General features: G+C 39.7%; 1 protein-coding gene across 4 annotated transcripts in view; it reads right to left on the reverse strand.

Moving 5' to 3' along the window:
- Window positions 1–22214, reverse strand: part of LOC106578950 (cGMP-dependent protein kinase 1) — a 236517-nt gene that overhangs the window by 73064 nt on the left and 141239 nt on the right. The gene's annotated exons all lie outside the window — the stretch shown is intronic.

Genomic DNA, 22214 nt, shown 5'->3' on the forward strand with positions numbered 1-22214 from the left:
TCGTACCACCACCACTGATGTCTACCCATGATTACCATTCATACCACCACCACTGATGTCTACCCATGATTACCATTCATACCACCACCACTGATGTCTACCCATGATTACCATTCATACCACCACCACTGATGTCTACCCATGATTACCATTCATACCACCACCACTGATGTCTACCCATGATTACCATTCATACCACCACCACTGATGTCTACCCATGATTACCATTCCCCTGTACATTTTCCATGGCAGAGCATCAGTCAGCAAGTTTGAAAAAATAGACTTTTCTTAAAGGGTATACTCTCAAATCATCATCATTATTTAACACAGCGAGTGCAAAGAGAGATACTAAACTCCTACACGCCCACAATGACCGCTGTGTTGGATCTGGTCAGTGAACCCAAATTGATTTCCTTTAATGGATCATCATCTATGGTACACAGATGAAGGAGTCTTAGACTGGATGACAGGGGCGACGAAGGAGGAATAGGACATTCCATTTCACCATTCATTATTTATTACTCCGGTACAGGGATGGGAATATACACTATCATGGGAAAGTTCAACGCATTTTGAGGGAATATCCCAAGTTATTATTATTGAATGAAGACATTAGGACTTCCCTTGGACCCTCGCAGTGTGACAGGGTCCATGACAAGACAAGGCGATGATGCTCCATCAGACTTACTGCATTGTTTATGGTAAATGTGACTGTTTGCTAGTAGCAAAATCCCTCGATGTGTAAGTTAATCATTTATGTTTATTAGTTATATTTATTTACAACAAATATGGTAACATTTCAAAATTAAGGAATTTGAAATTTGAAAAAAATGATGTAAAGGTCCTGGATATGCTACTTCACCATTCGTTTTTTGAGTGCTCTGTGCAGTTTGCTGTGCCTTACTCAGGAATACTGTGCCTTACTTTGGATGAGACAGAGCTGTATTGTCCTACACACTAAAAACAAATGGTTCTGTACAGTGCCAAATAAGGGTTCTTTGGCTTGTAACCATAGCGGAACCCTTTATTGTTCTATATGGAACCTTTTTTGAAGATTCTAAATGGAACATCAATGGTGCTATAAAGAACCCTTTCCTGAGGTTCTATAAAGAACAATTAAAAAAGGTTCTATATATCACCAAAAAAAGGTTATGTTATGGTTACAACTCTTTTTGGGGCTTCAGTTGAAGTCGGAAGTTTATATACACTTAGGTTGGAGTTATTAAAACTCGTTTTTCAACCACTCCACAAATTTCTTGTTAACAAACTATAGTTTTGGCAAGTCAGTTAGGACATCTACTTTGTTAGTGACAAGTAATTTTTCCAACAATTGTTTACAGACAGATTATTTCACTTATAATTCACTGTATCACAATTCCAGTGTGTCATACACAAAGTTAACTGTGCCTTTAAACAGCATGGAAAATTCCAGAAAATTATGTTATAGCTTTAGAAGCTTCTGATAGGCTAATTGACATCATTTGAGTCAATTGGAGGTGTACCTGTGGCTATATTTCAAGGCCTACCTTCAAACCTTCAAGGCCTCTTTGCTTGACATCATGGGAAAATCAAAGAAATCAGCCAAGACCTCAGAAAAAGAACTGTAGACCTCCACAAGCCTGGTTCATCCTTGAGAGCAATTTCCAAACGCCTGAAGGTACCACGTTCATCTGTACAAACAATAGTACGCAAGTATAAACACCATGGGACCACGCAGCCGCCATACCACTCAGGAAGGAGACGCCTTCTGTCTCCTAGAGATGAACGTACTTTGGTGAGAAAAGTGCAAATCAATCCCAGAACAACAGCAAAGGACCTTGTGAAGATGCTGGAGGAAACAGGTACAAAAGTATCTATATCCACAGTAAAACAAGTCCTATATCGACATAACCTGAAAGGCCGCTCAGCAAGGAAGAAGCCACTGCTCCAAAACCGCCATAAAAAAGCCAGACTACGGTTTGCAACCACACATGGGGACAAAGATCGTACTTTTTGGAGAAATGTCCTCTGGTATGATGAAACAAAAATAGAACTGTTAGGCAATAATGACTATCGTTATGTTTGGAGGAAAAAGGGGGAGGCTTGTAACCCGAAGAACACTATCCCAACCGTGAAGCAGGGGGGTGGCCGCATCATGTTGTGGGGGTGCTTTGCTGCAGGAGGGACTGGTGCACTTCACAAAATAGATGGCATCATTAGGAATGAAAATGATGTGGATATACTGAAGCAACATCTCAAGACATCAGTCAGAAGTTAAAGCTTGGTCGCAAATGGGTCTTCCAAATGGACAATGACCCCAAGCATACTTCTAAAGTTGTGGCAAAATGGCGTAAGGACAACGAAGTCATGGTATTGGAGTGGCCATCACAAAGTCCTGACCTCAATCCTATAGAAAATTTGTGGGCAGAACTGAAAAAGCGTGTGCGAGCAAGGAGGCCTACAAACCTGACTCAGTTACACCAGCTCTGTCAGGAGGAATGGGCCAAAAGTCACCCAACTTATTGTGGGAAGCTTGTGGAAGGCTATCCGAAATGTTTGACCCAAGTTAAACAATTTAAAGGCAATGCTACCAAATACTAATTGAGTGTATGTAAACTTCTGACCCACTGGGAATGTGATGAAAGAAATAAAAGCTGGAATAAATCATTCTCTCTACTATTATTCTGACATTTCACATTCTTAAAATAAAGTGGTGATCCTAACTGACCTAAGACAGGGAATCTTTACTAGGATTAAATGTCAGGAATTGTGAAAAACTTAGTTTAAATGTGTTTGGCTAAGGTGTATGTAAACTTCCGACTTCAACTGTATATCTGGGAATCTAATATGGGCCAAATTATACGTAAGATATATCACCACCCATAATAAGACTATACAAGTATCCTATTAAAACGTCTGACTCCATAAAGACGATCTGGCAATATCCAAGAGATTATTGTTGAGTTACAGGATTTATCTCGTATTAATGATTTGATCAAAAAAAGGCATGAAAGGCATCACATTTGACTCCACTAGGGATGAAATTCTTCAGTACTGGCAATATATTGGCACGCATGAGAAACAAATCCAAGATGATGTTAATTCTAGAGCTTGCTGTGTTTTTAAATGAAAAAAATGAATTGCACATAGCAAACCAGCAATGAACATGCTCGATACCAACTGTAAAGTCCTAGACGACATCAGAGTGCAAAATAGATGGAACCTCAGTTGCAGTCAGAACTTCAAGCATGCGAAAAAGAGCACGGTCTGACAAGGTCACGTATACATGACACACAGAGAGATTTGGTGGAACAGAGCCCAAATAGGCTCCAAAGCGACATATCTGACTCGGATACAGATAGCGGGATGGACACACAGTCCACGTCGCTCTCTAGTGTACGAGTGGGCCAAGCTACTAAAATAGCCTCCATTGCAGCTATTGGGACGTGCACAGAGGCTAATCTCAAACAACCCACAAAGCATTGTTGTGATTTCTGTAAAAAGGAAAGGCATTATGGTCAGGCGCTGTTGGAACCTTGTCAGTGGAAATCCTGCTGCACATTTCATGCAGCCTGCCTACCCACAGAGCAGAACTACGAATTCTGTTAGATGTTGTCACTGTTGTCACCGAAGCGTTCATACGTTGCAGAAATGTTGGGATTTAAAGAGGGGCCGATCATCTCCATTCTATTTGCAGCATAGGGTATATTTGGAGCTTTCTCCTAAAATGTTACATGTTAATTATTTTGACGATGATGTGTTAATAATTTCTTCCTTTGTAACTCAATAATTTCTATATTCCTTTGTCATGGCTATATAGGTTACTTTTGTGAATGTGCTTTCTTTGATGTGTAGAGAGTGCTAGACAAATGTTAATGGCTCCTGTTAAGACAAATAATATTTTGTTGTTCTTTGCGTGGTACATATGGCTATGCCCATCTGTACAGTCGTGTCCAAAAGTTTTGAGAATGACACAAATATTAATTTTCACAAAGTCTGCTGCCTAAGTTTGTATGATGGCAATTTGCATATACTCCAGAATGTTATGAAGAGTGATCAGATGAATTGCAATTAATTGCAAAGTCCCTCTACGCCATGCAAATGAACTGAATCCCAAAAAACATTTCCACTGCATTTCAGCCCTGCCACAAAAGGACCAGCTGACATCACATCAGTGATTCTCTCGTTAACACAGCTGTGAGTGTTGATGCGGACAATGCTGGAGATCACTCTGTCATGCTGATTGAGTTCGATTAACCTGTTATGGATAGGGGGCAGTATTTTCACGGCCGGATAAAAAACGTACCCGATTTAATCTGATTATTACTCCTGCCCAGAAACTAGAATATGCATATAATTATTAGTTTTGGATAGAAAACACTCCAAAGTTTCTAAAACTGTTTGAATGGTGTCTGTGAGTATAACAGAACTCATTTGGCAGGCCAAAACCTGAGAAGATTCCAAACAGGAAGCGCCCTCTCTGACAATTTCTTGGCCTTCTTGATCATCTCTATCCAAAACTAAGGATCTCTGCTGTAACGTGACACTTCCTACGGCTCCCATAAGCTCTCAGAAGGCGGCAAAAAGCTGAATGATGTCTTGGCAGGCCCTGGCTGAAAAAACACTAGCGCATTTGGTAAGTGGTCGATCAGAGAACAGAGACTGGAGGCGCGTGCACGAGGCGACACCATGTTTTTATTCTTTCGTCTTTGAACGAAAACAACAACTCCCGGTTGGAATATTATCGCTTTTTTATGAGAAAAATAGCATAAAATTGATTTTAAACAGCGGTTGACATGCTTCGAAGTACGGTAATGGAATATTTAGAATTTTTTGGTCACGAAACGCATCGGGCGCGTAGCCCTTCGTCACCCTTCGGATAGTGTCTTGAACGCACGAACAAAACGCCGCTATTTGGATATAACTATGGATTATTTTGAACCAAACCAACATTTGTTATTGAAGTAGAAGTCCTGGGAGTGCATTCTGACGAAGAACAGCAAAGGTAATCCAATTTTTCTTATAGTAAATCTGAGTTTGGTGAGGGTCAAACTTGGTGGGTGTCAAAATAGCTAGCCTGTGATGGCGAGCTATCTACTCAGAATATTGCAAAATGTGCTTTCACCGAAAAGCTATTTTAAAATCGGACACCTCGATTGCATAAAGGAGTTCTGTATCTATAATTCTTAAAATAATTGTTATGTTTTTTGTGAACGTTTATCGTGAGTAATTTAGTAAATTCACCGGAAGTGTTCGGTGGGAATGCTAGTTCTGAACGTCACATGCTAATGTGAAAAGCTGGTTTTTGATATAAATATGAACTTGATTGAACAAAACATGCATGTATTGTATAACATAATGTCCTAGGCGTGTCATCTGATGAAGATCCTCAAAGGTTAGTGCTGCATTTAGCTGTGGTTTTGTTTTTTGTGACATTATATGCTAGCTTGAAAAATGGGTGTCTTATTATTTCTGGCTGGGTACTCTGCTGACATAATCTAATGTTTTGCTTTCGCTGTAAAGCCTTTTTGAAATCGGACAGTGTGGTTAGATAAAGGAGAGTCTTGTCTTTAAAATGGTGTAAAATAGTCATATGTTTGAAAAATTGAAGTTTTTGGATTTTTTAGGAATTTGTAATTCTCGCCACACCTATCATTGGATATTGGAGCAGGTGTTCCGCTAGCGGAACGTCTAGATGTAAGAGGATAACAGACTGGAAGCTTCAAAAGGAGGGTGGTGCTTGGAATATTGTTCTTCCTCTGCCAACCATGGTTACCTGCAAGAAAACATGTGCCGTCATCATTGCTTTGCACAAAAAGGGCTTCACAGGCAAGGATATTGCTGCCAGTAAGATTGCACCTAAATCAACCATTTACCGGATCATCAAGAACTTCAAGGAGAGCAGTTCAATTGTTGTGAAGAAGGCTTCAGGGCGCCCAAGAAAGTCCAGCAAGCGCCAGGACCGTCTCCTAAAGTTTATTCTGCTGCGGGATCGGGGCACCACCAGTACAGAGCTTGCTCAGGAATGGCAGCAGACAGGTGTGAGTGCATCTGCACGCACAGTGAGCTGAAGACTTTTGGAGGATGGCCTGGTGTCAAGAAGGGCAGCAAAGAAGCCACTTCTCTCCAGGAAAAACATCAGGGACAGACTGATATTCTGCAAAAGTTACAGGGATTGACTGCTGAGGACTGGGGTAAAGTCATTTTCTCTGATGAATCCCCTTTCCAATTGTTTGGGGCATCCGGAAAAAAGTGTGTGGGGTTGCTTCTCAGCCAAGGGAGTGGGCTCACTCACAATTTTGACTAAGAACACAGCCATGAATAAAGATTGGTACCAACACATCCTCCGAGCGCAACCTCTCCCAACCATCCAGGAACAGTTTGGTGACGAACAATGCCTTTTCCAGCATAATGGAGCACCTTGCCATAAAGCAAAAGTGATAACTTAGTTGCTCGGGGAACAAAACATCAATATTTTGGGTCCATGGCCATGAAACTCCCCAGACCTTAATCGCATTGAGAACTTGTGGTCAATCCTCAAGAGGCTGGTGGACAAACAAAAACCCACAAATTCTGACAAAATCCAAGCATTGATTATGCAAGAATGGGCTGCCTTCAGTCAGGATGTGGCCCAGAAGTTAATTGACAGCATGCCAGGGTGGATTGCAGAGGTCTTGAAAAAGAAGGGTCAACATTGCAAATATTGACTCTTTGCATCAACTTCATGTAATTGTCAATAAAAGCCTTTGACACTTATGAAATGCTTGTAATTAAACTTCAGTATTCCATAGTAACATCTGACAAAAATATCTAAAGACACTGAAGCAGCAAATTTTGTGAAAATTAATATTTGTGTCATTCTCAAACATTTTGACTGTATGTATAGATCTGCTAAGAAAAGTAATTGCCTTGTTTCTCACAAAATGGCCTTAGAACCTTCACCATTGGTATGCTAATATTCGGTGCTGTAAACAAAGATGCTACATGTAATTTTCAAATTGCTTGTGAACAAGTTGCTTGAATTATTTTACTTAACTTCATGAATTGTTCTTAATTATTTCATAATTCTGGTTATTTTGTTATTTTCTAGGCAAATCAATGTTCTCTCAAAGGGATGACAGTTTCTGAGAGTTTTATTTCAAATATATTGTTTTTATGATGCAGTGATCTCTGATCATCTTTTATATTCATCTGACTGATTTGATAAAAACACATATGAAGTTGCTATTTACCAATCTAATTAGATGAACAGACTATTTTATGTTCATTGAAATATGAATTCATCTGGGATGTCTTGGTTTACCAACAGTAATGTGTTTTTCTCTCACAAGAAGAATGGAGCATTCCTTTCTAGCAGGAAAGGTAGGGAAGGTGTACCTAAGGACATTTGCCTGTCTAAAGAATGACAATTCTACCCGCAAAAAGGACACTCCTGAAATGATGCTGCTAGGGCCATGATCTGCTGGTCTGACGATTGTCTAGTGACTACAGTGCTGTCCGTCTGGTCTGGAACACTTCTGTCTGATCCAGAATCAGATGTGTTCAGGGGAGGATTATATAGTGTGGCCCAGCCCCCGAAGTGACTCTTATCAACTGTAAGCAAGGTTTCCTCTGTGTTGTCATAGGAACGCTGCATTATCTCTCCAACCCCGTCTTATCACACCTCTGGGAAGCAGAGGTTCAGTTGTCTTTACATCTTGTTGGTCTGATATCTGATTGGAGGTTAACTTCACAGTAGTACTATTGGTCAACTCAGATTTTTTAATCCGAATAATAAAAAAAAAAGGGTCTCAGATTCATTGTGTCTTTCTCTTTGTTCCTGACCAACAGTGGTGAGATTCTCTTTCTCCCTCTACTCCAGGGACTGTCAGGCTATTCTCTCTCCTCTCTCTCTCTCTCTCTCTCTCTCTCTCTCTCTCTCTCTCTCTCTCTCTCTCTCTCTCTCTCTCTCTCTCTCTCTCTCTCTCTCTCTCTCTCTCTCTCTCTCTCTCTCTCTCTCTCTCTCTCTCTCTCTCTCTCTCTCTCTCTCTCTCTCTCTCTCTCTCTCTCTCTGATCATGACTAGAATAATGTATTTTAATGAAAAGTATTGTCTTGTAACTTAAGCTTCATGCCTTGTATAATGTTATCATTCATGTTACAATGATATTAAATATCTGCCTTTGATATAGACAATTCTTATTCCTTTATTGACCTTCCAATTCCTGTAACTCAGCAATAGTCTCTTGGATATTGCTAAATCATCAAATCAAACTTTATTTGTCACATGCGCCGAATACAACAAGTGTTCACCTTACCATGAAATGCTTACTTACAAGCTCTTAACCAACAGTGCAGTTCAAGAAGAGTTAAGAAAATATTTACCAAATAAACTAAAGTAAAAAATAATAAAGAGTAACACAATAACATAACAATGAAGAGGCTATATACAGAGGGTATCGGTACAGAGTCAGTGTGTGGGGGTACAGGTTAGTTGAGGTAATTTGTACATGTAGGTAGGGGTGAAGTGACTATGCATAGATAATAAACAGCAAGTAGCAGCAGTGTACAAAACAAATGGAAGGGGGGGTCAATGTAATAGTCCGGTGGCCATTTGATTAGTTGTTCAGCAGTCTTATGGCTTGGGGATAGAAGCTGTTAAGGATCCTTTTGGTCCTAGACTTGGCGCTCCGGCACCGCTTGCTGTGCGGTAGCAGAGAAAACAGTCTTTGACTTGAGTGACTGGAGTCTCTGACAATATTATGGGCTTTTCCTATGACACCCATGTGAAGACACTTGCCAGTTGGTCTAGCCTTTAGCTCGATGTGAATGTTGCCTGTAATCCATGGCTTCTGGTTGGGATATGTACATACGGTCACTGTGGGAACGACGTCGTTCATGCACTTATTGATGAAGCCGATGACTGAGGTGATATACTCCTCAATGCCATTCGATGAATCTCGGAACATATTCCAGTCTGTGCTAGCAAAACAGTCCTGTAGCGTAGCATCCGCATCATCTGACCACTTCCGTATTGAGCGAGTCACTGGTACTTCCTGCTTTAGTTTTTGCTTGTTAGCAGGAATCATGAGGATAGAATTATGGTCAGAGGGCGGGGGAGAGCTTTGTATGCATCTCTGTGTGTGGACTAAAGGTGGTCTAGAGCTTTTTTCCTCTGGCTGCACATGTGACATGCTGGTAAAAATTTGGTAAAACTGATTTAAATTTGCCTGCATTAAAGTCCCCGGCCACTAGGAGAGCCGCTTCTGGGTGAGCATTTTCTTGTTTGCTTATGGCCTTATAGAGTTGGTTGAGTGTGGTCTGAGTGCCAGCATTGGTCTGTGATGGTAAATAGACGGCTACGAATAATATAGATGAGAACTCTCTTGGTAGATAGTGTGGTCTACAGCTTATCATAAGGTACTCTACCTCAGACGAGTCAGATAAACATGTTAATAGGTTAATTAGTCTTTGTATGGGTCGCATGTGAGATTAATAGGCTAATTGCATAATCTTAATATGGGTCGCATGTGAGGTGTCTAGAATAGTCATATACACTACCATACAAAAGTTTGGGGTCACTTATAAATGTCCTTGTTTTTTAACGAAAATCTTAAAATGTTATCCATTAAAATAACATCAAATTGATCAGAAATGTTGTAAATGACTATTGTAGCTGGAAATGGCAGAATTTTTACGGAATATCTACATAGGCGCATAGAGGCCCATTATCAGCAACGATCACTCCTGTGTTCCAATGGCACGTTGTGTTGACTAATCCAAGTTTATCATTTTAAAAGGCTAATTGATCATTAGAAAACCCTTTTGCAATTATGTTAGCACAGCTGAAAACTGTTGTCCTGATTAACCTGTTGGGTGTAGGGGGCAGTATTTTCACAGCCGGATGAAAAACGTACCCTATTTAAACAGGTTACTACTCTGGCCCAGAAAATAGAATATGCATATTATTAGTAGATTTGGATAGGAAACACTCTCAAGTTTCTAAAACTGTTTGAATGGTGTCTGTGAGTATAACAGAACTCATATGGCAGGCAAAAAACCTGAGAAAAATTGAATCAGGAAGTGGGAGAAATTAGAAATGTAGTTTTTCTTTTGAATCCCTTGAAAAACTACAGTGACATAGGATTTACGTTGCACCTCCTAACTCTTCCATTGGCTGTCAACAATCTTTAGGAACTGGTTTCATCCGTCACCTGTTACCGGGCAGAAAATTGTGGCTCAGTCAATCACTGGCCAGTCTGAGGACAGGTGTCTTATGACGCGCGTGCACGTGACTTGGTTGTTTTTTATTTTTCTTCTGGGATGAATATCTATTGCCCGGTTGTAAAATTATCGCAATTTTATGTAAAAAAAATACCCTAAAAGATTGATTGTAAACATCGTTTGACGTGTTTCTACAAACGGTAATGGAACTTTGAACATTTCGTCTATGGATTTGCGTTCACGCCACATGGCATTGTAAAGTGTTCTGGATGGGTCAACAAAACGGACGTATTTGGACATAAATGATGGACTTTGCAGAACAAATGAACATTTCTTGTGGAAGTGGGTGCCCATCCGAGTGCATTACGCCGAAGATCAGCAAAGGTAAGTAAATATTTCAAACATATTTTTAGAGATTTGTCGATGTCGTGGTTGTATGCTAACTGTATAGCTTAGCATTGAAGGCTAAGTTCTGTACTCAGAAAATTGAACAATGTGCTTTTTCCGTAAAGTTATTTTGAAATCTGACAAAGTGGTTGCATAAAGGAGTAGATTATCTCTAATTCTTTAAATAATTGTTATACATTTTGTCAACGTTTATGAGTTCTTCTGTAAATTAAATGTGCCTATTCACCGGCAGTTATGGGGAGAAAACATTTTCTGAATGTCACGTGCCAATGTAAAAATTTGGTTTTTGGATATAAATATAAACTTGATCGAACAGAAAATGCATGTATTGTCTAACATGATGTCCTAGGAGTGTCATCTGATGAAGATTGTCAAAGGTTAGTGGTTAATTTTAGTTGTAGATCTGGTTTTGTGATGGCTATCCGTGCTTGGAAAATTGCTTTTTTTTTTGCTAAGGTGCTATGCTAAAATAATCTAATGTTTTGCTTTCACCGTAAAGCCTTTTTGAAATCGGACAATGTGATTGGATTAACGAGTAGAGTATCTTTAAAATGCCGTATAATACTTGACTTTTTTTTTTTGAATTTCGCGCCGTGCTACCTCACTGGTTGTTGTCCAACCAATCCCGTTAACGGGATTTTATCCTCTAGAGGTTAAATGCCTTTTGGCAAACTCCAAGTGGGCTGTCATGTGCCTTTTACTGAGGAGTGGCTTCTGTCTGACCACTCTACCATAAAGGCGGTGGAGTGCTGCAGAGATGGTTCAGAGATGGTTTTTCTCCAGTACGGAGAAAGAAAAAAAAGTATGAAATGTATGCATTCACTACTGTAAGTCGCTCTGGATAAGAGCGTCTGCTAAATGACTCAAATGTAAATGTAAATGTAATGGTTGTCCTTCTGGAAGGTTCTCCCATCTCCACAGAGGAACTCTGGTGCTCTGTCAGGGTGACCATTGGGCTCTTGGTCACCTCCCTGACCAAGGACCTTCTCCCCCGATTTCTCAGTTTGGCTGGGCGGCCAGCACTAGGAAGAGTCTTAGTAGTTCCAAACTTCTTCCATTTAAGAATTATAGAGGCCACTGTGTTCTTGGGTACCTTCAATGCTGCAGAAATGTTTTGGTTCCCTTCCCCAGATCTGTGCCTCGACACAATCCTGTCTCGGAGCTGTACGGACAATTAATTCGACCTCAGGGCTTGGTTTTTGCTCTGACATACCCTTTCAAATCTGGGACCTTACATAGGCAGGTGTGTGCCTTTCCAAATCATGTCCAATCAATTGAATTTACCACAGGTGGACTCCAATCAAGTTGTAGAAACATCTCAAGGATGATAAATGGAAACAGGATGCACCTGAGCTCCATTTCGAGTCTCATAGCAAATTTTCTGAATAGCTATTTCTGTTTTTGCTTTGTCATTATAGGGCATTGTAGATTGATGAGGAAAATATTTAATTTAGTTCATTTTAGGCTGTAACGTAACAAAATGTGGAAAAAGTCATATCAAATATTACCCCACTATATTGTTGCTGATGAAATTCAGTCTATGTGCATTACAGTGGCTTGGAAGCAAATAATTGGTCGGAAAACCTTTTGTCATCATTGTGATTGTCACGCCCTGACCTTAGAGAGCCTTCTTTATTCTCTATTTTGTTAGGTCAGGGTGTGACTTGGGTGGGCATATCTATGTTGCTATTTCTTTGTTGGCCTAGTATGGTTCCCAATCAGAGGCAGCTGTTTATCGTTGTCTCTGATTGGGGATCATACTTAGGCAGCCCTTTTTCCCACCTGTGATTGTGGGATCTTGTTTTTGTATAGCTGCTGTGAAGCCTGCAGAACTTTACGTTCGTTTTGTATTTTCTTTGTTTTGTCGGTGTTCATCAAATAAAAGTAAGATGTACGCTTACCACACTGCACCTTGGTCTCCTTCTTACGATGAACGCAACAGTGATGCTGCCAGTTTGACAATATTGAGCGGACAGCTCTGAATTTTAGCTTGCTAACATTAGCATTGCCAGCTATTTATTTTTGGTTACTTTTCACCCCTTTTTCGTGATATCCAATTGGTAGTTACAGTCTTGTCTCATCGCTGCAACTCCCATATGGACTCGGGAGAGGCGAAGGTTGAGAGCCATGCATTGCCCAAAACACGGCCCTGCCAAGTCGCACAGCTTCTTGACACTCTGCTCGCTTAATCTGGAACCCAGTCACACCAATGTGTCGGAGGAAACACCATACAACTGGCGACCGAAGTCAGCGTGCATGGGCCCAGCCCACCACAGGAATCACTAGAGCGCAATGGGACAAGGACATCCCGGCCGGGCAAACCCTCCCCTAACCCAGACAACGCTGGGCCAATTGTGTGCGTCTCATGGGTCTCGCAGCCGGCTGTGACACAGCCTGGGATTGAACCCGGGTCTGTAGCAATGCCTCTAGCACTGTGATGAAGTGCCTTAGTCCGCTGCGCCACTCGGGAGGCCCATGCCAGCTATTTTTTATGAACTTTGCTAGCTAATGGCAACATTGCCATTTCTCTAAAATACATTTGACCACGTCATAATGATGACAAAGTTGTTTCCTACTAATCATTTGCCTACTTAAGCAATCTCATCGTATTTCCAGGCCACTATAGTGTAATTTAGACGAAACCGCCATTAGCCCCCGTTCAGAATGACTGGGCATCAGGCGATGCCAGCAAATTGGCACAAGTTACCACGCAGTTCACTCTTACCTGTAATTTCGCTTAAGTTTTCAGCCATTAAAGAGCTGGGAAGTTTTAAGGTGCACAACCCGACCCTGACAGAGCCAATCAATAAATTGTCCAATCAGCATGCATCTAATAGCACAAAAACCCAGCTAAATAATTCAAAATATCAGGATGTTATTGAAATAAACCATAAATAGACACACGATCAGCCTCCAGTGCAAAGTGAAAACCGGACCCTGTTGTTTAGAGTGGTGTTTAATCTTCAGGGAAGATCAATGATTTACTCTGTCAACACCTATTTCACTCTATCCTACCCCTCCTCCTATTCTCATATTCTCTCTTTCTCCTATTATCTCACTCTCTCTCTACAAGGTTTCTGTCAGGGATTGATCCACATCCTCACCTTTCATTCCCTGCTCTGCTTCATCCAGCTCCTCTGCCACAAACGAGACGAGGTCACAGTTAAATCTAAAAGCTGCTTTTCAATTATAGTGCCATCCTTGAGTCATCCCTCACTGCAATTTGTAAAAGATGAAAGAATAGGAAATCCTGCTATTAAAGGAGCAGATGAAAAAAAGATTGGAAACAATGTGTAACAAAAGATTTGGTAATGTGGAATATTACAATGATTATGAAAAATGATTAGCTAATGGGTGACAATCACTATGGGCCATAGGGTCCTATTCAAACATTTGTTTGAATTCTCTTGGAATTATAAAATTATAGTGTTGTTTGACATTTATTCATGTTGGGAAGTCACTCTCTTGAGAAAAGGCGATAATAAATTGATTGTCCCTTTTCTGGTCCTAGCTGCCTCCTAGACACTATTCCCCTTACGGGAAACCACATGAATTTCTCTTGATCTTATGTGAAGTTAATATGATAACGTGTGACAACATGTAAAAGCAACTTGTACATAAAAAAGCAACTTGTACAACTTGTAAAGCAACTTGTAAAAGCAACTTGTACATGAAACATAAGGTTTCACACCTGAACAACTGACCTGACATGTTTTCACAAGTGAAACTGCAAATTTCACGTGCTTTTATGTAAGGTAGGTAATTCAATGGTATGGGGATTTTAAGGTAAGTGGTACGTTGTTCAGATAAAATAGTGTAAACATATTTCATCGGTGACAATATGACTACATTTTACATTATCACTTAACAATGACTTTTCAATATAACCTCACCTGGGATTTGAACTCACAACCTTGGAGTAGGCTGGTCTTTCTGCTGTGCCACAAAGTCTGTAGTATTCTCAGAAGTCCTCTACATGTTCATTACCTATAATATATCTCTGCACTAAACACAAGAGTGCCATCTGCACTGCTATTTGAATGATCAGTTAATCGGACTATTCTCTCATGGATTTCATTTACTTATTTCAGTCAATGGAGTGGTTTTTGTATCGTCTAATGTTGGTAGGGCACATTATTGTGTTTTAATGTTACTCCTGAATCACTATGATAAATATAATCATTTTTCTTGAGTGTTTTAACAAAGCTGAAATTGTAGGAATACAGGTGAGATCAGTAATTTACAATGCCTTGTGAAAGTATTCACCCCCCTTGGCATTTTCCCTGGAATTAAAACAGATTTTTTGGGGCGTTTGTATCCTTTGATTTACACAACATGCCTACCACTTTGAAGATGCAACATATTGTTTTATTGTAAAACAAGCAAGAAATGAGACAAAAAAACAGAAAATTTGAGCGTGCATAACTATTCACCCCTCCAAAGTCAATACTGTAGAGCCACCTTTTGCAGCAATTACAGCTGCAAGTCTCTTGGGGTATGTCTCTATACGCTTGGCACATCCAGCCACTGGGATTTTTGCCCATTCTTCAAGACAAAACTGCTCCAGCTCCTTCAAGTTGGATGGGTTCCGCTTGTGTACTTTAAGTCATACCATAGATTCTCAATTGGATAGAGGTCTGGGCTTTAACTAGGCCATTCCAAGACATTTAAATGTTTCCCCTTAACCTGTTGGGGCTCGGGGGCAGTATTGAGAAATTTTGAAAAAAATATGTGCCCATTTTTAACTGCCTCCTACACCAACTCAGAAGCTAGGATATGCATATTATTAACACATTCGGATAGAAAACACTCTGAATTTTCTAAAACAGTTTGAATGGTGTCTGTAAGTATAACAAAACTCATATTGCAGGCAAAAACCTGTGAAAAATAGATAAAAAAAAATGTGAATTTTGTGACTGTACTATTTAGTGTCATTGTTTTATAGATACCATAGTGAGAAAGGATTCATTTCGCAACACCTACGGCTTCCACTAGATGTCAACGATCTTTATAAAGTTGTTTGAAGCGTCTATGATAAACAGAGAGCAAATTAGAATGCAAGGAAATTGACATGTCGTCACTTCATTTTTTGCGCCTGCGCATAAATCTGAGAAGCGTGAGTTTGTCATTAATTGTTTATCAAGACATAGGATAGGTTGTGTGAAAATATTACTGATGTTTAACGTTAAAAATGGACCAAAAGATTAATGCTAAACAACCTTAGACATGTTTGAACGAACGTAAATAGATTATTTACTAGGTTTTTTTAGCTTTTCGGCGTGATTTACAACCCCCCCCACCACGTTTTGTGGGAGCATAATGAACGCTAACTACTTGGTGTTATTTGGACATAAATTATGAACTTTGTCAAAAGAAACCACATTTGTTCCGGACCTGGGATTCCTGGCAGTGCCTTCTGATGGAGATAATCAAAGGGGATATTTACAATGTTATTATCGATATTAGATAATGCTAACTGTATAGCATAGCTTATTGTTCTTAGCATAGCACCCCGTTTATTGCAAAATGTGATTTCCCAGTAAAGTTATTTTGAGATCTGGCCATTCGGTAGCAATTACGAGATGGTAATATATTATTCTTTGAATGACAATATTATAATTTACCAATGTTTTCGAATAGTAATTTTGTTATGTTCACCGGAAGCATTTCAGAGAAGAAAAAAATCTGAATTTCACGCTACTGTAAAATGCTGTTTTTGGATATAAATATGAACTTGATGGAACAAAAAATGCATGTATTGTATAACATAATGTCCTAGGAGTGTCATCTGATGGAGATTGACAAAGGTTAGTGCATAATTCTAGCTGGTTTCTGCTTTTGGTGACGCCTGACCTTGAATTGAAAATGGATGTTTGTACTTTTGTGGCTATGTACTGTCCTAACATAATCTAACTTTATGCTTTTGCCGTAAAGCCTCTTTGAAAATCGAACAATGTGGTTAGATTAAGGAGATGTTTATCTTTTAAATTGTGTAAAATAGTTGATTGTTTGAGAAATTGAAATTATTAGATTTTTGATGTTTTGAATTTCCAGCCTTGTTAGCAATCCCGACTCGGGGTTCATTGCTAACCTGTAGCCCCAACAGGTGTTGCTTTAGCAGTATGCTTAGGGTCATTGTCCTGTTGGAAGGTGAACCTCCATCCCAGTCTCAAATCTCTGGAAGACTGAAACAGGTTTCCCTCAAGAATTTCCCTGTATTTAGCGCCATCCATCATTCCTTCAATTCTGACCAGTTTCCCAGTCCCTGCCGATGAAAAACATCCCCTCAGCATGATGCTGCCACCACCACGCTTCACTGTGGGGATGGTGTTCTCGGGGTGATGAGAGGTGTTGGGTTTGCGCCAGACATAGCGTTTTCCTTGATGGCCAAAAAGCTCAATTTTAGTCTCATCTGACCAGAGTACCTTCTTCCATATGTTTGGGGAGTCTCCCACATGCCTTTTGGTGAACATCAAATGTGTTTGCTTATTTTCTTCTTTAAGCAATGGCTTTTTTTCTGGCCACTCTTCTGTAAAACACAGTTCTGTGAAGCTTTGCAGCTCCTTCAGGGTTATCTTTGGTCTCTTTGTTGCCTCTGAGTAATTCCCTCCTTGCCTGGTCCATGAGTTTTGGTGGGCGGCCCTCTCTTGGCAGGTTTGTTGTGGTGCCATACTCTTTCCAGTTTTTAATAATGGATTTAATGGTGCTCCGTGGGATGTTCAAAGTTTCTGATATTTTTTATAACCCAACCCTGATCTGTACTTCTCCACAACTTTGTCCCTGACCTGTTTGGAGAGCTCCTTGGTCTTCATGATCCGCTTGGTGGTGCACCTTGTTTAGTGGTGTTGCAAACTCTGGGGCCTTTCAGAACAGGTGTATATATACACTGAGATCATGTGACAGATCATGTGACATTTAGACTGCACACAGGTGGGCTTTATTTAACTAGTTATGTGACTGCTGAAGGTAATTGGTTGCACCAGATCTTATTTAGGGGCTTATTAGCAAAGGGGTGAAAACATATGCACACCTTTTCAGTTTTTTATTTGTTCAAATTTTTTGAAACAAGTCATTGTTTTCATTTCACTTCACCAATTTGGACTATTATGTGTATGTCCATTACATGAAATCCAAATAAAAATCCATTTAAATTACTTTTTTCCGATTGGAAATCAAAAGTAATTAGATTGGATCGTATGGGTTTTCGATAAGATAATTTTGTCACCCCAATCAGAAACCTATTTTTTCTTAATTTAACCCCTTAAATTATATGGTTATGGCTGGAGCGGAATAGGTGGGATGGTATCAAATACATCAAACAAATGGTTTCCATGTTTTTGGTGACATTCCATTCACTCCATTTTGGCCATTATTATGAGCCGTTTTCCCCTGAGCAGCATCCTGTATTCTATATTCATTTCTGTTTTATTCACCTGTAAGAAAGCCTGTCCCTTTAAGAGTGACTAATGACATCATAGCTAGCACTACATGGCGGTGTTAATTAACTCCCAAATTCAGCTCGCCACCGGTGGCTGTGCAGAGAATCTCCAGTTTTCTAACATTATTGTTCTAACAGCTTTATCCTTCACTGTGCGTGAATTCAAGAACTGTGAGTACAGTAGTTCTTTCCTTATTTTTCCTGACAAAGTCGTCAATGTTTTTAGTCATATTTTCGTCCTTGTACCGCATTTTATGCACTGTTTTTTATGCTAGCTAAAAAACTACTGTTAGCCACATTTTACCTGATCGCTGACTAGCTAGCTAAGTTGTTGCCATTTATATGTCGTTTTGGAGTCACTGTATTGTTATAGCAGATGATAACGTTTTTTCTTGTTTGTTATTGCTAAATACAGTATACATGCCTTATCATATGCAAGACCACCCCGTTTTCATGATTTCTGGTAGATTCTCCAAATAAATTAATTACATCACGTTTTTGATCTCATTCAGCAGTTTTTACCTAATTAAGTAGAATACTATTGGAACTTGATGTTGAAAGTTACATAAATATTCCTAAAACATAAGTTGAAAATGATGCTTCCCATTGACAAATAGTTTGTGATATAGTGAAAACCTAAATATAAAATATACTACCTACACATATATGTGCCACAAAGGTAATCATATTACTTGGAATTTTTTACACAAACGACTTTTAAACTGCATATGCACAAACAAAAAAAGTTGTTTTGACAAGTGGCAATTAATCACTCATATTGATTAGGGGGGAAATCAGGTTTGATGCACTGTTTAAACTAACACAGCTCAAAAACCACATGGAAACTGGAAATATTGTTTACATCATTCGTTAGAGGACAACCTGCTGAAAACAACCTGCTACATTTTGGAGTGATGCATTTTGATTTGGGGGTGTGGCCAAAACAGAAAGACTTATTTTCAATCCCTCATATTGATATCACGTTGAACTCAATAGAATTAGAGGAGGGAGTCGGGTTGCTCGTCCTGTGCAAACTAAACTTACAAAAAAAAGCACACGGAATCTGAGCAATATGTATATCACTGGTTAGAGGACAACTTGTAGAAAACAGCCAGCTACATTTAGGATTGTTTCAAGTGGGTCGCCAATGCGGAGAGATAAACCGTAACACTATTTTGTCAATCACACATATCGATATAAATTTGAAATCAATAGAGCTGGGGCAAACGTTTGGGGGTGTATGCGCTGTTTAAACTAACATTATTCAAAGGCCACACTGAATCTGAGAATAATTTTCATATCACTGGTTCGAATAGAATTTGCTGAAGACTGTCATCTAAATTCTAGAATGTCGGATGTACATTTTTGGAGGCTGCCGAAACGGAGAAGGAAACAAATCAGTTGCTTTGTTATTTAACGTCAACGAATCACGATCCGCCATAGGATATCAACAGTGACAGTGGCGGTTATTTGAGTGATCGTTGACTCTCAAATCCATGTGAGGCCAGAGACTTTTATACAGAAAGCGCACAAATTTCCCCTGCCATTTGAGTTTGAAAATGACAGTAGAAGTCCTAAGACTGCCACCGTGTATGACAAAATCAGCAATCCGTTTTGTGTCATTGTGATTTCTATAAACATTTATACTAACATCACAAATATGAGGTAAAAAGAATGTGTAATTAAGCTCAATTCGATGTGGTCAAAATGTGAGGTTGTCTAATGTAGTAACACATACTGTCTACATACTGGAAATTAGCGTCATATAAAATAATCTAATATGTAAAACTAAATCAACATTTCAATTTGGACTGCCAGTTTACACATATTTCTCAGTAGTTTAACCATTTTCAGAGTAAAAAATGCTATTATGCACAATTTAACCGGGCGCTCTAGAAAGAGCACCCATAGTGACTGTGCAGCAGCCTGTTCGTTCGCCCTGCCTACTTATTATAACCTATCAAGCCAATGTATTGATAATATTCTATTCATTGTTATTTCAGACCACAGTGTATGGACACTACAATTGGATAAATACAGCTTTATTGGACAATCTCACAGCTAACTATGACATAGAAACCTGAACATTTACTGTATGTTAAACTGCAATCAAGATTAAAGACCAGTACACTGAGGAACAGCCTCTCTCCTGCATAATCTGCATATCTTTTGTCTATTCACACCATTGATAATTCCCTGAAGTTCTCAAATTATTCAACACACCACCATAATATAGGAGTGATTCAAGGCTGCTTTCAGTACACTTTCAGTCAGACCAATAGAAAAATTGGATTTTGGAAACAGTCCTATTGGAGTTCTATAGGATTCTATCCTATAGGATTCCAATACAATAATACGAAATAAGATCTTATCAGATTTTGGAACCAGTCCTACTGGACTCCTATGGGGTAGGTTCCAAAATCTGCTAGAAATTTCTATTCGATTTTTAAAATTGTAATCCTAAAGGATTTTTTGACTAGGGTGGTTTCACATAATTTCACATGTAAAATGTAACATATAATAATAAAATGTTCCATGTGCAAAACGTGATTTTCCACATGTGAAATCATGTTGTTTTGCTGTAAGGGTCTCTTCTCTCTACCCAGCTATTGGAGAAAGGGCCTTCATTCTGATTTATTTTTTATTTTTATTAAACTAAGAAATTAATTATCTTCACCTGGTTTGTTTGTGGTAGTTGGCAGCTTATTATCTGCACTACAAAACCGGGCCCCTTACAAACAAAACGAATTCAAGCGAACAATGCAAGCACACAATGTAGCTTTAGTGCCCTCATTTTGAATACAGAAATGAAGCAAAATCAAAACAAAATGATTGTCGAATATAATAATATAATACCAGTCTTCCAGTACATTTAAGCCAAAGATGGGAATTACAAAGACATTTGGAACAAAGAAGAAAGAAAACAACATTTCAAATGAGGCACACAAGCAGCAGTAGCAAGCGAAATTGGGATCTCGGTAGGACTGTCTGCATGATAGGGGCCAAAAACCATCCAAGGCTGGGGGTCCACCTCACTGGAGTAACACCAGCCAACCCAATTACAGCTCAGGGTTAAACTCTGTTCTCTGGCTGAGTACAGAGACATAAGCTCTTTAACCACTCTTATTGATTCTGCCAGGATGTCCATTAATTCTCCTGCCACCACTGTCAGGCCTGGGATAGGGAGCTATGGAGATCTACAACTGTGGCTCGAGCGTTGTCCTCTGAACCCCCCGACTTGGCGTTTGAACTGTGTCTTTGCCCCATGGTGTCAAAGAGGAATGAGGGAAAGAAGGAGGAAGAAGAGGGAGCAGAGAAGGGTCAATGACTCCCATCAGGATGTCATGGGCTGCTCTTAGAACACTAGGATAACTCTTAGAAGAGAACTCTCAGAACAGCATATGCTCCATAGGGGAATGTTTGGAAACTCTCACAGTTTTCCATGCAGTCCTGTCCTGGGAAGACTGTTTCTGGGTGGGGGGGGAATGCTCTTCTCACAAACAGTAGTTAAGGGAATGGATGTGATGATGGGGCTGCAGGGCCTTCCAAATAGCCCCAGAGGAGGGTAGGCTATTGAACCACTGCAAGTCCCTCTGGCTGGTCCACTACACACAAAGGGACCAGAAACACTCCATTTTTGCCTACCCTTTAGCTGCAATAAAGTTGTATTCTTGGGAACAGTTAAATGGCTGAAAAACTACAATAGCCTATGCATGCTCATCATTGCATAACACAATCTAACAATCTAACCAGCGGTAATTAATATTCAGCCAATTCCTCAAGGAGAGAAGGATGATTGACATTGACTCATGTTAGTGTAAATAAAATAAGCCTTGTGTACATTTTCCTGTTATACTGTCAAATCCCCATACGTCTCAACATTCTCCCAGATGACGGGTAATGATGATGATTATGCGAGAGCAGGGTGGGTGCATCCCTGTTTTCAGAGAGAGGAAGGTTTTCAATCTGGAGGTAAATACAACCGTCTCATAAGAGTTACAATGACACTTCCTACTGTGATAAACACGCTCTCTACCACAATAAAGCTGTTGGCTCAGAGCCAGCATGGAGCAGATGTTCGCACATCTATCATCATCTGTGCTGATCCAGGGTCATGAATATTCAACAGGTAGTGATCATAAAGGCTGAGGTAAACTTGTAGATTTTTTTTGCATCCCCAAAAAAGG

The sequence above is a fragment of the Salmo salar genome, chromosome 19 (genome assembly GCF_965601325.2).
Source record: "Salmo salar chromosome 19, fSalSal1, whole genome shotgun sequence".
In the NCBI taxonomy this organism is placed as follows: Eukaryota; Metazoa; Chordata; class Actinopteri; order Salmoniformes; family Salmonidae; genus Salmo; species Salmo salar.